Genomic DNA, 16,014 nt, shown 5'->3' with positions numbered 1-16,014 from the left:
CAAATTAATTAAGTCCGATCATAATTAGGCTTACGCCCGAGGTTAAAACCTAATTATGACGGATTTAGAGGTGCCTAGGTTAAAAATAAATGTTGTCGCAGAGAAATCCGCGTGCATCTCAATGAGTCGCGCTGGTGTGGCGAGTGCAACTCACAAGGTTGCTTGACACCCAGTGCAACCTCTAGTGATGCGCTTGCGGAAGATTCAGAATTTCATAAAAATATAAAATCGAATCTTACCATAATATCGCGCGTAAGACATTCAGTTGTGCTGCTTATAGCAGCGCATCTAGATCACTTGCGCTGGCTGTCACGCGCAACCTATTCAGATGCGCGCGACACTTGTTGCGGCAGAATACTCAAAACCCTAAACGCATCCATTCCCTATAAATAGAGGCTTAATACGAGGCTTAAAGAGACATAAATTAACTTACAACTCTGGAGAAACTTTGTGAACTTGTGTACTCTTAACCCTCTTGTCCTAAACACTCACCCCCTCAATACTTGTTACTACGGTGGAGGTTTCTGAAAAAGAAGGAGGTCATAAGTGTTCTAAACGATCTAGCAAGGAGAAGTGGTAAATGCCCGAGCACTTAGATCAATCACCTTTGTTTTCTTGTTTAAATAACCTTTAATTAATTAATTAGTGTTGTTTGATCACTTTAAACGAATTTTTAATTAATTAATTAATTCCACATAGTATCTTGTGTTAAATAAAGAATAGAATAGAATAATTAATTGTTGATTGATCACCTAAGTCAAGGCGAATCTTGTTTATTTTATCGTTCTTTTCACGAATATTGATTAAATAGGAATATCGACCTTTGCAATGTAATTCCTATGTGATTGATGCTTGTAAATAAAATCAACTAACTTAGTTTTTAGGTATCGCGTTGCATATATTGTTTGGTGATGAAATTGTGAAAATGGAAGAGCTAGTAGAGGCGGTACTAGGGCTAGGATAGTGATTCCCCCCTAAAGGGAACGTTATTGTAGTACCCTCCCTCCCGAACTCATTTCTGGTACATGTACACCAATTTGGGCACGGGTAAACTTACGTTTCGTGCTAAGTATCCCTTGAACTCTACTTGGGAGAAAGGCATGAACGAGGTTTATGAGTTTTCCTAAAACTCATTGGCGACTCCTACTTGTTTCTTACAAAAAAGCGTAATGATAGAATCAATTCTAATTCAAGGTCCCCCAAACAGTCAGGAATTCAAATCCTAATACACCCTAACAAGTGTAAAGTCCTAGACTTTTAAAGGGTCATGGGCATTTAAGGAGAAGGATCCCCTACGATGGGCACACCCTCCTTACTGTGGAGACTCCACTAGGGACTTAGAGGTTACAAGATTAATTTTTAGTTATGGTCTAGGGTTTCCAACACTAGGCTGCCTATGGGTTGTAACGGGAATTAACTTGGATAATCTCTAGTTAGAGAGCGAGACTTGAATGCATAATATCTTCTTTTTTCACAAAAGTAAAAACTAAACAAGCAACATTGCATCATGCATAAATCATTGCACACTATAACCTTTGGGGATTGAATCATTGACTAGGGGTTGCCAATACTAAGCTTCTGTCCCGAAATCAATAACAATCATCCCACCCATATCACCAACTAAATGTTGGGAGGGCTATGTCATGAGTCAACACGTTGAGTGATTGATTTTTGCATCGTTCCTTAAGATATGGTACCTTTGGACACCCAAGCTTTTGACCTTAGAAAAGCATTATGTGAATCTTGGCTTATGGTATGCTTATGTGATTATATAACTATATGCGACGTGTTTAGGATAACTTTTTTTAGTTTTGTTAGGTTCCCAATTGTGAAGTTGTCCCTTCGTAATTTTGAGTCGCATTCGAAGGGTATCATAAAAAAAAATCGTTTAAAAAAAATCGTTAAAAAAAAAGAAGATACTGCATTAATAATGATATTGTTTGTACGAGTCAATTGTCTCAAAAAACAATTGACTCGTACAAACAATATCATTATTAATGAATTGTTTAAAGATGATGTTATCCATTCGAATGCATCTTGCGTCTTTTTCTTTTTTCTTTCTTTCTTTTTTTTCTTCTTTTTGCCTTCAAAACAAGCGTATCGATTTCCTTAACCTTTCGTTCTTCCTTAAGGGCCGGTTTCCAACCTAGGGAACGAAGACTCCCGGGCACTCGCATTCTATGTTTACCACCAAACAATTCACCCCTTTCAAACCATGTTCCCTCAACAACTCACTCTAGTCCAACAACAATATCAACCATAGAGCAACTCCAAGAAGAGATTGTTTGTTTGAGAGAAGAAAAGGCTCAAGAGGCCGAGGAGAGAAGAATTAAGAAACTAGAAAAAGTTGAAAAGAAAAATGCCGAATCTTTGGCTTTGCAACAAAAGATAGATGAACTATCCATAAAAGAGAAGTCATTAGAGAAGCTTGTTCTTCGTTCCACAATGGGGAACAAGTACTTTGATGCAGAAAAGTTTGCTCCTCCTACAGGACTCACTTTACCAAAAAAGTTCGTAGCTATAGACTTGCCAATATTTAAGGTGACCAATAATCCAAAAAACCATTTAATGAGTTTTACTGGCACCATGGCTTTAAAGGGAGTTGATCCTAAACTTTATGCTTTGACTTTCCTTTTATCTCTAGACCCAGTTGCGAGAGAGTGGTACTAGGGGCTAGATGCTAAGTTTAAGATATCATGGGAAGATGTAGTTTCGGCTTTTATCACCCAATATGAGAGTAACGTAGAGTTCAAGTTGACTTTACGTGAACTTGAAATGCTTAAGAAAGGCGACGATGAAGGTATCCTTGCTTTCTATGGTAGATGGAAAGAAAGGCGGCCCACCTTGCCCAAAGGCCACCTGAACTCGAGTTAATAAAAAGTTCATTGACAATTGTCATGAAAAGTATAACAAACATCTACGCTACCTTGGTTTAGACACTTTTCAAAAGGTTTATTCTGTGGCTACTAGGATTGAAGATGATCTTGCTAAAGCAAAGGCAAATAAGTCTCATCATCATCAACCTAAGAATAATTACAAAAAGGGGAATGATAACACTTCATCCTCTATTGATGTATTTGTGACTTCCACGCAATATAATAGCACAATGCAATGTCATAATTGTTTGGGGTATTTTCACCCATGACAAGTGGACTAATGAGGAGGTGCCACGTGTCAGAGCTGGCAGGTCACCCTTGACCAATCCCCAGCTGACACGTGGCCTCTCCAGATACTCCCTTAGAGTTGCGGCCTTTAAGGGCCCAATTCCCCAAAAATTCGCTATTTGGCGGCGCAGCCCATCAGTCCTAGGTTAAAATAACCTAGGAAGGGGCACTTTTCCCAAGGACCCTATAAATAGGGAGATATTCCCCCAAAATGGGGGACATTCAGAAATTTACTATCATTTATTACATCCTACTTTCTCTCTCACCAGAGAACACCTGAGCTTGGAATCCAAGGAGATCCCCCCCTAAATTTCCGCACTTTTTATTCTCCTTCAAGTTACTAACTTGAGCGTTGGAGGCGGAGCACCACCCAACTGGTGTCTCCGTTGTTTTTGCAGGTACAGAGTCAGCAGGACCAGTCTTCGAGCTGTAACTCTCCCAAGGGACAAAAACACCCAAAACATTTGGCGCCGTCTGTGGGGAGAGTACCTCAAGATGGTTCAAAATTCTGTACCAATTCTCAATTCTACCTCTCTACGTCCGGGTACTCAGACGGGTAACCCGGAAGACCTGCAACCGGTTATTCAGCCGGTAGGGTTTGAAATCCCTCAGCCTCCACCTCAGCCTCAGCCAGAGGTATTCACAGAGGAGGAGGAAGAAGAAGAAGACAATGATGTGGAGACCTATATGACTAAAGATGGTTCTCTCATCTCTAAATCCATCCGTTCCAGAGACCAGCTGGAACGAAATCTGGATCAGGCGGGCCCAAGCAGCCGGCCCACTGGGAGGTAAGACCCGGAAACCCGGAAGACCAGAGGAGAAGCTCCAGTCACCCGGAACGAGCTCATGAAATTCATGAACTCCTTCAAGGGTGAAATCAAGGAGATGATCAAAAACAAGGCAGGCTCTTCCAAGAGTCAGCCGGCTAAAAAGACTCCCAATGATGGGAAGAAGAAGAAGCCGGTCAAGGACATGCAGCCAACTCCCCATCCAAAGGAGAAGGCAGCCGCAACACTTGACTGGTCTAAGATTCTGATGCCTCGGCGACCCCAGCCGGAGGATAAAAAGACGTCCACCTTCGATGCTAGAGAAGTCATCAATCGAAGGAGGCAGCAGCAGTCTGAGTCAGCTTCTACCTCAAGCTTTCCAGACAGCTTCAAGGAAGCTTCTGCAAGGAACTCTATGTCCTTGCATGAGAGTCGGACAGGCGGTAAATCCGTCAACACCGAACCTCAGCTGATGATAGGGTCTATGCCATACGCACCCCAGGCGCAGTATGGACAATATGGCCTCCAATTCATGCAGCCACCTCCATTCGGAGGTCAGACGACATATACTAATGTCCAGCCACTGGACTGGAAGCTCCGGCTGATGAGGCTAGGCGAACAGCCGTCTGCCTTTGCAGCCAATATAACCGAGGCGGCTCAGCCGCCCAAGGTTAAAAACATTTTGGTTGGTGCTTATGACGGCACCACCAACCCTGAAGATCACCTGATGGCATACACCAACCTAATGTGTTTACAAGGTTGGGACGATGCCACCTGGTGCCGTTGTTTTCCGGCTACATTGAAGGGCATTGCCCAGCAATGGTTTGGCAACTTGCTAGCCGGATCTGTTGACTGCTTCAAGAAGCTAGCCTTCTTGTTTGCCACCAACTTCTCAATGAACATCCCTGCTAAGAAAACAAGTTTAGACTTGAGCACCATTAAGCAGAGAGAGAGAGGGGCTACGCTCATATGTCAGACGGTTCAACCTGGTCAGAATTCAGATCCAGGGGCTGTCTGACGAGGTAGCATTCACAGACTTTTTCAAGGGTCTGAGAGACGGGTCGACTTTTAAGTTCGACCTTGTCAGAAAAGGGGCATTTACGCTACAGGCGGCCCTGAGGGAGACGGAAAGCTATATACAAGCAACCGATCTCTGTACGCCTGGTAGCCAGTCAGACTCCAAGAAGTCTGACAAGCAAAAAGAGAGCCGGTCTGCTCAGCCGGCGAAGAAAAAAGAAGAGAGCAAGAAAAGAAAAGAAGTCTGGGCGGTCAGTGATTCTAAGCAGCCGACCCAGAAGAAGAAGAAAGAGTTTAAACCGTACGTTCCCCGGTACGAGTTTAACAAAGATTGTAACTCCATCCTCATGGAGGTAAAGGACCGACTATCCATTGAGAAGCCGAATCCAATGAAGAGTTCCGTCCAGTTTCGGAACAAAAACAAATATTGCCAATTCCATGAGGAGGTTGGCCATGACACCAACGATTGCTTCAGTTTACAGCGGACGTTGGACCGTCTGGCTGACAAAGGGCATCTGAAGTCCTATATTTCTAAGTCCCCAGCCGGGACAAAGAAGAAGAACAAGGGTCAGTCCTCTAAGGCTACCCCCAGCCTGCTAGTAGTTCGGAAACCGACAAGGATCCGGTCTTCACCATAGCAGGCGGATTTTCTTGTGGTGGCCCTACCATCCGGGGCACCAAAAGCCATCTTCGAAAGATGGATAAGGATGAAGAGGAGCAGGCGTCTGCCAGTTCCACTTTTCCGGATGTCCTCATTACTGAGAAGGACAGGGGCAGCGTCCGCCGCCCGCATGACGACCCGGTTGTTATTGAGTGCAAGGTCGCCAACCAGTTAGTTGGGCGCATCCTTATTGACACCGGCAGCTCGTCAGACATCATCAGCCTCCGGTGCTTGCAGAAGCTGAAATATAACTCCAGCAGCATGCATCCGGTCACCCACCCTTTGGTTGGTTTTGGGGGTGGGATGGTCTATCCAGCCGGAAGAATTGACTTACCCATCCGGATGGGTGAGAAGGGCCAGGGACGACATATTGTCGTCAGATTCTTGGTCGTTGAGGAGTTGACTGCCTACAACATCATTCTTGGGAGGCCAACCCTCAACGAAGCCAAGGCTGTAATCATCCCTGCTCTCATGCTCATCAAGTATGAGAGGGATGATGGTTCTGTTGGTTCCCTGAACGGGGATCAGAAGACGGCCAGGGAGTGTTACCCCTCAGCCGTCAAAGATACTGTGGCCGCAGACGGCCAAGGGAAGGAACCAATAGACCTTGACAACGTCAAGGATGCTCCTTCACCTCCACCAGCAGCCGGGAAAAAGAGAAAAGCTGCAGAGCTGGTGGTGGTGAAGAAAGAAAAGAAATAGCAATCACTGACCGGTGAACGGTCAGAGGAGCTCCGTCCCCAACCGGCTGGTGATAGCATTGATCTTGTTCTGGACGACATCCGTCCAGAGCGAACTATTAAGGTTGGGACGGTTGCTAATGCTGTTCTGGGTGCAGACTTGCACCTTCTGCTGAAAGAATTCAAAGATGTGTTTGCCTTTGAAGTGGAAGAGATGCCAGGCATCAGCCCGGATCTCGCTGTCCACAAGCTCGCCGTGGATCCAAAAATGAAGCCCATCCGGCAAAAGAAGAGAAACCACGGTGAGGAAAGAAGTCAGGCGGCAGTTGCCGAAGTAAAAAAGCTGTTAGATGCCCGGTTCATTCGGCCTTGTAATTTCCCTGACTGGGTTGCAAACGTTGTGCTTGTAAAGAAGCCGAATGGTACTTGGCGGATGTGTGTAGATTACACAGATCTCAACAAGGCATGCCCAAAGGATAGTTATCCACTTCCTAAAATCGACAGCCTGGTTGATTCAACAGTCGGCCATGCCTTGATGAGTTTTATGGATGCCTATTCCGGCTTCCATCAGATACCTTTGTGGAAAAAAGATCAAGAAAAGACGGCCTTCGTCACTGATCAGGGGTTATTCTGTTATGCTGTGATGCCGTTTGGCTTGAAGAATGCGTTGGCTACGTTCCAACGGATGATTAATACAGTCTTCATTAATCAAATTGGGAGGAATGTAGAGGCATATATTGATGACATGATAGTCAAATCCAAGCAGCAGGCGGATCACCTTGCTGATCTCCGATAAACCTTCACCACACTCATGCGGCATAAGGTTATGTTAAATCCTAAGAAATGCGTCTTTGGTGTTGAGTCTGGGAAGTTTCTCGGATTCCTGATTGATCAAAGGGGGATAGAGGCTAACCCTGAGAAGATACAGGCGGTAATTGACATGAAGTCACCCCGCACTGTCAAGGAAGTTCAGAGACTCACCGGTTGCGTGGCCGCCTTGGGGAGGTTCCTCAGCCGGTCAGGTGACAAATGCCTTTATTTCTTCCAAGCAATCAGGAAGAAGACTAGATTTGAATGGGGGGATGATGCTGAGGCGGCATTCCAAAAATTGAAAAAGCACTTGCACTCTTTGCCAAGGCTTGTTAGTCCTTTTCCAAGAGAGAAGTTGTACATGTAGCTAGCCGTCTCATACCATGCTCTCAGTGCCGTTCTCCTTGATGAACGAGACGGTACGCAGCTCCCGGTATATTTCATAAGCCATGTGTTAAAAAATGCTGAACTCCGGTACCCCATGGTGGAAAAATTTGGTCTTGCTCTATATATGGCCTTCAAAAAATTGAAGCCATACTTTCTGGCACATCCGGTGGTAATCTACATCGGCCAGCCCCTCAAGCGGCCAATGTCCACTCTGGAGTCATCCGGCAGAATGTTGAAATGGGCTATTGAAATGCAAAGTCTTGAAATCTCTTACGAACCAAGGAAAGTAGTGAAAGGTCAGGCGTTTGCCGACTTCATTGTTGAAATGACCCGTCCGGTCCTCCCGGATAATGTTGATCAGGTTTGGAAGGTGTATGTAGATGGGAGCTCTACAAAAAACGGCTGTGGTGCAGGCATTGTTTATGAATCTCCAGAAGGAGATAGATATGAGTATGCACTACGGTTCAAGTTTCAGGCCTCGAATAACGAGGCGGAGTATGAAGCCCTGCTAGCCTGAATCCGCATGTGTAAGGCAGTAGGGGCAACAAAGATTGACGCCCATTCTGATTCTCAGTTGGTTGTTAGCCAGTATGAGGGCACTTATGAAGCGACCCTTCCGGCAATGATCAAATATCTTCAGGCTGTCAAAGATGAGGCCGGGACCCTTGAGGAATTCAGATTGAATCAAGTGCCCCGGTCAGATAACCACCCGGCGGATGCACTGTCAAAATTGGCATCATCCGCCTGCCATGATACGCCTCGGTCAGTCTTTTGGGAAGTTCTTGAAAAAAGAAGTATTTATGAAGAGCCCATTGGAATTCTGGATCGAAGTTCTACTTGGATGGATGGCATCCGGGCGTATCTTGCAGACGGCACGCTCCCTGATTCACCTCAGGAAGCAGCCGTCATGAAAAAGAGAGCAGCAAACTTCGAGTTGAGGAACGGAGAACTCTTCAAGGCTGGATTTCTCAAGCCCTTGTTGAAATGTGTTACCCCAGAAAAGGGGAAAGAGGTACTCGAAGAGCTGCATGCGGGATTTTGCGCCTCCCACATAGGCGGCAAGTCCCTAGCCGTCAGAGCCAGGCGGCATTATTTTTGGCCTACTCTTGAGGCAGACGCCAAGGAATTTGTGAAGAAATGTGATAAATGCCAGAGGTTTGGCAAGCTAATACATCGCCCGGCTACTGATCTGACGGCAATCCACAGCCCAGTCCCGTTTGCTAAGTGGGGCATGGACATATTGGGTCCTTATACGCCTGCTCCAGGCGGGAAGCGCTATATCTTGGTGGCTGTGGATTACTTCACCAAATGGGTGGAGGCAGAGGCAGTCAAGAATATCAAGACAAAGGATGTCATCTCTTTCATATGGAAGAATATTATCACCCGGTTTGGGGTACCTATGTCTATGGTATTTGACAACGGCCCTCAGTTTGAGACGCCTCAGCTCAAGATTTGGTTAGGAGATCAGGGTATCTCAAGTTACTTTGCCTCAGTCGGCCGTCCTCAAGCAAATGGTCAGGTTGAGGCATTCAACAAACTCATCTCAGACGGCATAAAAAAGAAAATTGAAAGAGCCGGTGGTCTGTGGGCTGAAGAGTTTATTCATGTTCTTTGGGCCATCCGAACAACTGCCAAGGGATCAACCGGAGAAACCCCGTTTCTCATGGTATACGGGGCTGAAGCCGTTTTACCCATTGAACACTATGAGCCTACGCTCAGAGTGATGCTCTATGATGAAGAGGCAAATTGGGAGGCCATGCGGCTGGCATTGGACTCCCTCCCGGAATGCAGGGGCAATGCTGCCCTGCGACATGAGATATACCGTCTGAGAATGACGCGAGCCTACAACAAAAGAGTGCACAAACGTCCTTTGAAAGTGGACGATTTTGTGTTACGGAAAATGGAGGCAACAGGTAGGGCCAATGAGCTTGGAAAGCTAACTCCTAATTGGGAAAGCCCCTACCGGATCTATGAAGAAGTTAGGGATGGCACATACCGCCTGGAAACCCCAGACGGTAGACGCCTGCCTAGAACTTGGAATATAGACAACTTAAAAAAGTACTACTTTTGAGTATTGTAAAATTTTTTGTAACAAGAAGTATTAATGAGAGATGCTTTTGTTTCATTTATTGTCTTTTTATCCGTCTGGGTTTACCCATACTAATGATGAAAGGTTCAGTAGCAAATTTAAATAACTTGAGGCCAATGGCCAGATAACTAAGTTTGATACTTAGTATATGAAATCAAAAGTCCATAAAGACAAGAGGCTAACAGCCGGATTCTTAAGCTAAGCACAAAACCGTTTAGTGGCTATCAGCCGGTCTACAACAAGACCTGAGGCCAAGGGCCAGATGGTTGTCCATTTTCACAAATTCGTCTATCCTAATATGGATATAGGCGTCCGGCGACACCCCTCCGGGTGCAATCGTTGCAGAGAACAGCCACCTTGCTTGTTCTACATACCCATGCAGGCGGCAAAGATTGAGTGGTTAAAACAACCAACTCATAGCTATCTGACCGTGTTATTTCTACTAAGTAATATTTGGTTGTAAATGCTCCGGCTGCCTACCAGAATCAGCCGGAGTATCATCATTAGTTTTTACTTGGTTAAATTTTATCCAAGTTGCGCACTTGTAGGGCAAACCCCTTTTTTGCGTAATGGCTATAAAGAATACCCAGGCGGTTTGATACCGACTGGGGCAGAGGTTGTATGTCTGTCATTTGTCCGGCTGTGTACTTGGTTTGGGGAAATCACTATTGTGATTGATTGCCTTACAAACATCCCATACTCTTTGAAGTATGAGAAGTTTCCAAGGCAATCAATCCTTTTTCAGATTAAACCAACCACAGAGCCGCCCAGGGGCAAGGACAACCGGATTTGTACCTGCCGCATGCTTTTCATAAGATAGGCAAATTCACAAGTATATATATATTGAGTATATATGCAAAAGTGAAAAAATTGAAAAAACTGTGCAAGTATAAGAAAACCGACTGAGTCGGTATACTTCAATAAATAAACTGGCTCAAGGCCAGAAATAATTGTTAGCCGGATCCACATCCGGTATAAAGAGAAAGAAAAAATAAAAGTTACATAATTACTCGGCGCACAGGCCGGAAAAGCAAAAGCCGGAAAAGCAAAAGGTTGGCATACTGCCGCAGAGAAGGAGGGGAGCTATGCTGCTGGCTGTTCCGGCTGGGCTGGAGTCGTTGAAGGAACATCATCCGGAACCACAGCCTCTTCAGGCTGACTGTCCTTGTTCACTTCCTTTATAATCTCGTCCATGTCCGGCTCCTCTGTGTCCGAAACCTCAGCACTGTTTTCCAGGGCCCATTCCTTGAAGCGAGCCGGAGTAGGATCCTGGAGAACCTTGGCATCGTACACCTCAGTGGCGTAGTTGTACCTCAGCTTGTAGACTTCAAAGTCTACTTCAAGATAGAGAAGCCCCCAAGCGTATCGGAGGCGGATCTCATTGTCCCGCTCATTCTCTTTGATGAGCCGGGCCTGCTCAGCTTCGAGCTCCTCAGCATGCTTGCCCTTCAGAGTGGCAAGCTCAGCAGTCAGCCGGGACTTGTCTGCCCTTAGGGCAGTGTTCTCTTGATCAGCCCCCTCCAAGGCCTTGAGGTTGGAGCCGGCAGTTTTCAGCTGAAGCTCCAAGTCGCTGATCTTGTTGTTGGCTTCATCATTAGCAGCCGTCAAAGTCCTGACCAGCTCCTCCTGTTTCAACTCGAGGGCTTTAATCTCAACATCAAAATTTATATTGGCATATTCAGCAGAGTTGAGATTGGCTTGAACCCTTCTCTTGGCATCAGTTACCTCTTCTTGCTTCTTCCGGAAAGGCAACCGGAGCCCATCCACCCGGACCATAACCTGAGCAAGGTCATCCGGGAATCTAAACACTTAGCAAAATTGAAAGACAAAATGAAATGAAAAGAAATGAAAAATATAAGGGGAAAGTTTCACTTACCTCCGCCAGCTGCCCCAGAATCTGGTCGAAATCGACCTCGTGGCGGTTGGGTATGGAGTTCTTCTCCGACTGGGTGAGAGTTCTCACCATCCGTTTGCCAAACCCCGCCAGGTCCGGGGCAGAAGTAGCATCTGCAGCATAAGAAGGACTTGGTGAGAGGCTAGCAGCGTATTTGGCATTCATTCTTTGCCGGCTACTCATAGACCCCCCGGAAGGGTCAGTCATAGTCTTGACGCGCATAAAGTCAAGCGGCCAAGGAATTTCAATCTTACCTTTTGAGTCGACCCTCGCCGGCTCCTCCCTTGCGGCTGCAGCACCACCTGCAGCCTTGGATGGCTCGCCATCCTTCGATGCTTCATGAGCATCCGGCTTTTTCTTTGATTTCTCTGAGTTTTCACTCAGAGTTGCCATGGCTTCGGGGCCCTTTCCCCCGGTTGTAGGGAAACCTTTGGCGTTAACGCCAGAGGCCGTTGGGGTTGCCTTCCTCCCGGTTTTAGCAGCCGATTTTTGAAGGTTCTCATCCCCAGGTCTTTTTAAGACCTTTGTCATGGAACGGGGGAGGATGCCAGTTGAAGCCTGCAAAAACATAAGGAAACCATAAGTCATCCGGAATCAAAAGAACTTGGAAAATTTCAAGGGAAGTTGGAGTTATCTTACCCCTCCTTTTTTGGCCTCCTTGGCCTCAATGGTGGCCTTCTTGGCCAAGATGGTTTCTTTGCGGAGCTGAGCCGCAGATTTTTGAGGGGTCTTAGCCGGATTGACCATTTTCCTTGCTTCCCCTGCAGAAAAACATAAAAGAGTTAGAGCAAGAAAAAGTTCAAAGCAATGAAATTTAAATTGCAGACGGAAGACCGCCGGGTGGGTGAGTGTATCTACCCTTTGGAAACATAGGGCTCAACCCGCAGGCGGACAAGAATCTCTTATCCGCAAAGAAATCCGGGTGGGGGATCTAGTTTCTTGGAACAACTATGTGAGTCCCATCCCCCAAGGGCTCAGTTGTTGTCTTGAAGAACTCCGGCTCTATTATTTGCTCCCGGGCTTTGGTAGTAAGAGCTGGGCGTACGCACTTCTGGCCCACCAAAGCCGGCTCTTTGTTGTAGCGACGGAGAATCTTGTTTATCCTCACTTGAGGGGAGGAGACCAAGTACCATTTATCTTTCTAACCTCCCCACTTGGACACTTTGTCCAAGGTCATCAAATATTCTGAGAGCGTGGAAATAGTGTACCACGCTCCATATCCGCCTAGGGCACTCTTGAGGTAGTGCATATGGGCGAAGGCGGTGAAGCTGGGCTCAATGTCCTGGAGCTCGCAGGCGGCGATATAGCTAAGGATATTGACCCAAGAGTTAGGCGTTAATTGCCACACTCCCAAGTCATATCCCTTCAGGATCTTCCGGATGCCTCTGTGAAGGGGAAAGCGGAGGCCGGCTTCTATTACCGCCTCATAGCAGACAAAGTAATTGTCTGCATTGTCGATGTCATCCCCCCAGGCTAAAATAGCATCAGCCGGAGGGACAATGATGTCCCACTCTTCCCCAAAGGGGTGTTGTTGTTTGAAAGCCTCAAAGCCACTTTCAAGAAGGGCCCTGTCCCCAGGCTTCATCCGGGTTTTAGTAGGATCCGGATTTGCTTCTTTTTTTGCTGTTTGGCGATAAGCCTCAGCAAGGTTCTCTCCCTCCGCCCCGGATCCTTCCTGCTCCTCAGCCGCTTCTTCAGCTGAGTTACTTTGGTCTGGAGAGGAGACGGTTTCCTCACCGTCTCCCCTTGAGTCATTGTTGCTGGAAGTAGACGGGGTGTCCTCAGCTGAGTTACTTTGCTCAGCCGCCTCGTAGTCTTCCTCCCTCACAACTTCACTTGCGGGCACTTCCCTAGTGCGCCGCCTGCTGGGCTTGGTAGCCGTTTGCTTAGTTCTAGCCATTGTGTCCTGCACAGACACAGAGAGGGAAGAAGCCGGAGATGAGCAAAGCACTCCAGAAACTCCAGACAAGGCACCCCCGGTTCTAGACTCAGCCGTCCCTGGTGACCGGCTGAGCGTCCTAGGCAGTGCCGTGTGTGTAAATGGAGAGTTCATTTTATTTTTTGAAAAGTTAATGTATACAGCCGGAAATGAGTGTATACAGGCTAAAGAAAAAGGAAAAAGAAGAAAACTTAAAGAAGGAAACGGATGGTTACCTTACTTTGAGTTCTAAAAAATCTGAAAATGGCAAAGCAACCGGTGACCGGGTGACTTCGAAAGAGCACACGGGAATCTTGAGTTGGCTTAAACGCAACCGGGATCAGAGCACCTCTCTCTTTATCTCTCTAGAAAAGTCAAGATTTGTAAAAGTGAAGAGGAGAGAGGGGGAGGGTAAATCCCTATTTATAGGGGGTGAAACGGCACGAATCCCCGTCATCACTGTCAAAAATAGCCGTTTTCACTGTTCACCCTTCATGGGTTGACACGTGTCACAGGCACCACGTGGCCTGCCACGTGCCACCTGTGAGGGGCAAATGTTTGGGGTATTTTCACCCATGACAAGTGGACTAATGAGGAGGTGCCACGTGTCAGAGGCTGGCAGGTCACCCTTGACCAATCCCCAGCTGACACGTGGCCTCTCCAGATAATCCCTTAGAGTTGCGGCCTTCAAGGGCCCAATTCCCCAAAAATCCGCTATTTGGCGGCGCAGCCCATCAGTCCTAGGTTAAAATAACCTAGGAAGGGGCACTTTTCCCAAGGACCCTATAAATAGGGAGATATTCCTCCAAAATGGGGGACATTCAGAAATTTACTATCATTTATTACATCCTACTTTCTCTCTCATCAGAGAACACCTGAGCTTGGAATCCAAGCAGATCCCCACCTAAATTTCCGCACTTTTTATTCTCCTTCAAGTTACTAACTTGAGCGTTGGAGGTGGAGCACCACCCAACCGGTGTCTCCATTGTTTTTGCATGTACAGAGTCAGCAGGACCAGTCTTCGAGCTGTAACTCTCCCAAGGGACAAAAACACCCAAAACAATAATAATGACCCAACAACAATGTATCCTCATTGGGGAAATTTCACATTGATGAGGATCATGTGGGAAGTGATACGTTTAATCCTTTGAATTATATCACTCCCATAGGGAAGCCTCTAACCACAACACTCATAGGGGCAACTAATGAAGTGTGTGGGTTATGGGACGACGACTTCCAAGACTTATATGTCTCTAAGTATGCCGCCCTACACCTTGTCTACAAAAGAAACAAGTGGAGCGCTTGATTGGGATCATTTCTTGGGGAAATCACAAGATTTATCAAATCTCTCCTTGGATGAACAATGGCATCAAGCACAACTTATGGATCATCTTGAAATGGAGGCGCACTCAAAGCCTCTAGAAGGAAGTTGGTTCTCGAGTTCTACAACTAACCCAAACGAGATAGATCATCTAAATCGTTCTGGGCGAGTTTATCAAACACAACCAAATGGATCTTTGACCACTCAAAATCAAGTTCAAAATCCAGTACCACCTCCACCTGAGATGGAAGATCCATTGGTTAAACAACTCCGCCAATCTAAGGCGAATGTTAGCATTTGGGAACTCCTAAGTACTTCTAGGAATTCTCTTATGAATGCTCTAACGGCTTTGTCTGTAAGTACAGACACAACTCCACAGGATCTTGCTAACTTGCTTACTAGCGAAAAATCTGACAAATCAATCACCTTTACTAGTAATGATTTTCCCTCAAAAGACATTACCCACAACAATGCATTATACCTAAATGTGGGTTGCAAGGGATACAACATCCCTCTTACTTTAGTTGACAATGGGTTTACCGTAAATGTATGCCCATTACGAACTGCGAAATATTTAGGCCTTAATCCAGAAAAAGACTTTCAATCAACAACACAAAGCATTAGGGACTTTGATAATTCAAGGAGATCGGTGTGTGGGACTGTTAAGCTACCAATTACCACAGGCCCAATACAAAAGATGGTTGAATTTCATGTCATGGACATTAAACCTACGTTCAACCTTCTTCTTGGACGTCCTTGGATACATGAGCTTGGAGTAATACCATCCTCGCTCCATCAAATGGTTTGGTTGAACTATCAAGGTCTTCCTATGACTATACATGCTTCTCCTCTTAAAATAGCAATAAATGATCAATTACTTCTGGAAATAAACCATGATAATGATGAAGAAGACATGTGGGGATTCGCCGCGGAGGCAATTTGCACACTAGAAATTGAGGAAAGCCTTGAAGAACCGTTCAAGCTTGATCCATATTCCACCCCAATAGTAAACAACATCTTATTCAAGAGTAGTTACTTTCCTGGGATGCCCTTGGAAATAGGAATAAAGAAATCTCTTTTACTTCCTATCCCAAAGAAAAGCTTCTCTTTTGGATTGGGATATAAACCAATCAAAGAAGAACTTGAGTCTCACGATGCTAAGATCAAAGCACGTAGAGACAACAATAAGAAAGGGATAATGTCTTTACTTCCATCCTACAATCAAACCCTTAACGGTCAATTCATTAGGGAGGGAGAAGATTACCCATGCTATGACTTTCTAGAACCACTAGTTCTAGAAGGTATC

The sequence above is a fragment of the Chenopodium album genome, chromosome 16 (genome assembly GCF_948465745.1).
Source record: "Chenopodium album chromosome 16, dcCheAlbu1.1, whole genome shotgun sequence".
Lineage (NCBI taxonomy): Eukaryota > Viridiplantae > Streptophyta > Magnoliopsida > Caryophyllales > Amaranthaceae > Chenopodium > Chenopodium album.
Note: the sequence above shows the minus strand (reverse complement) of the source record.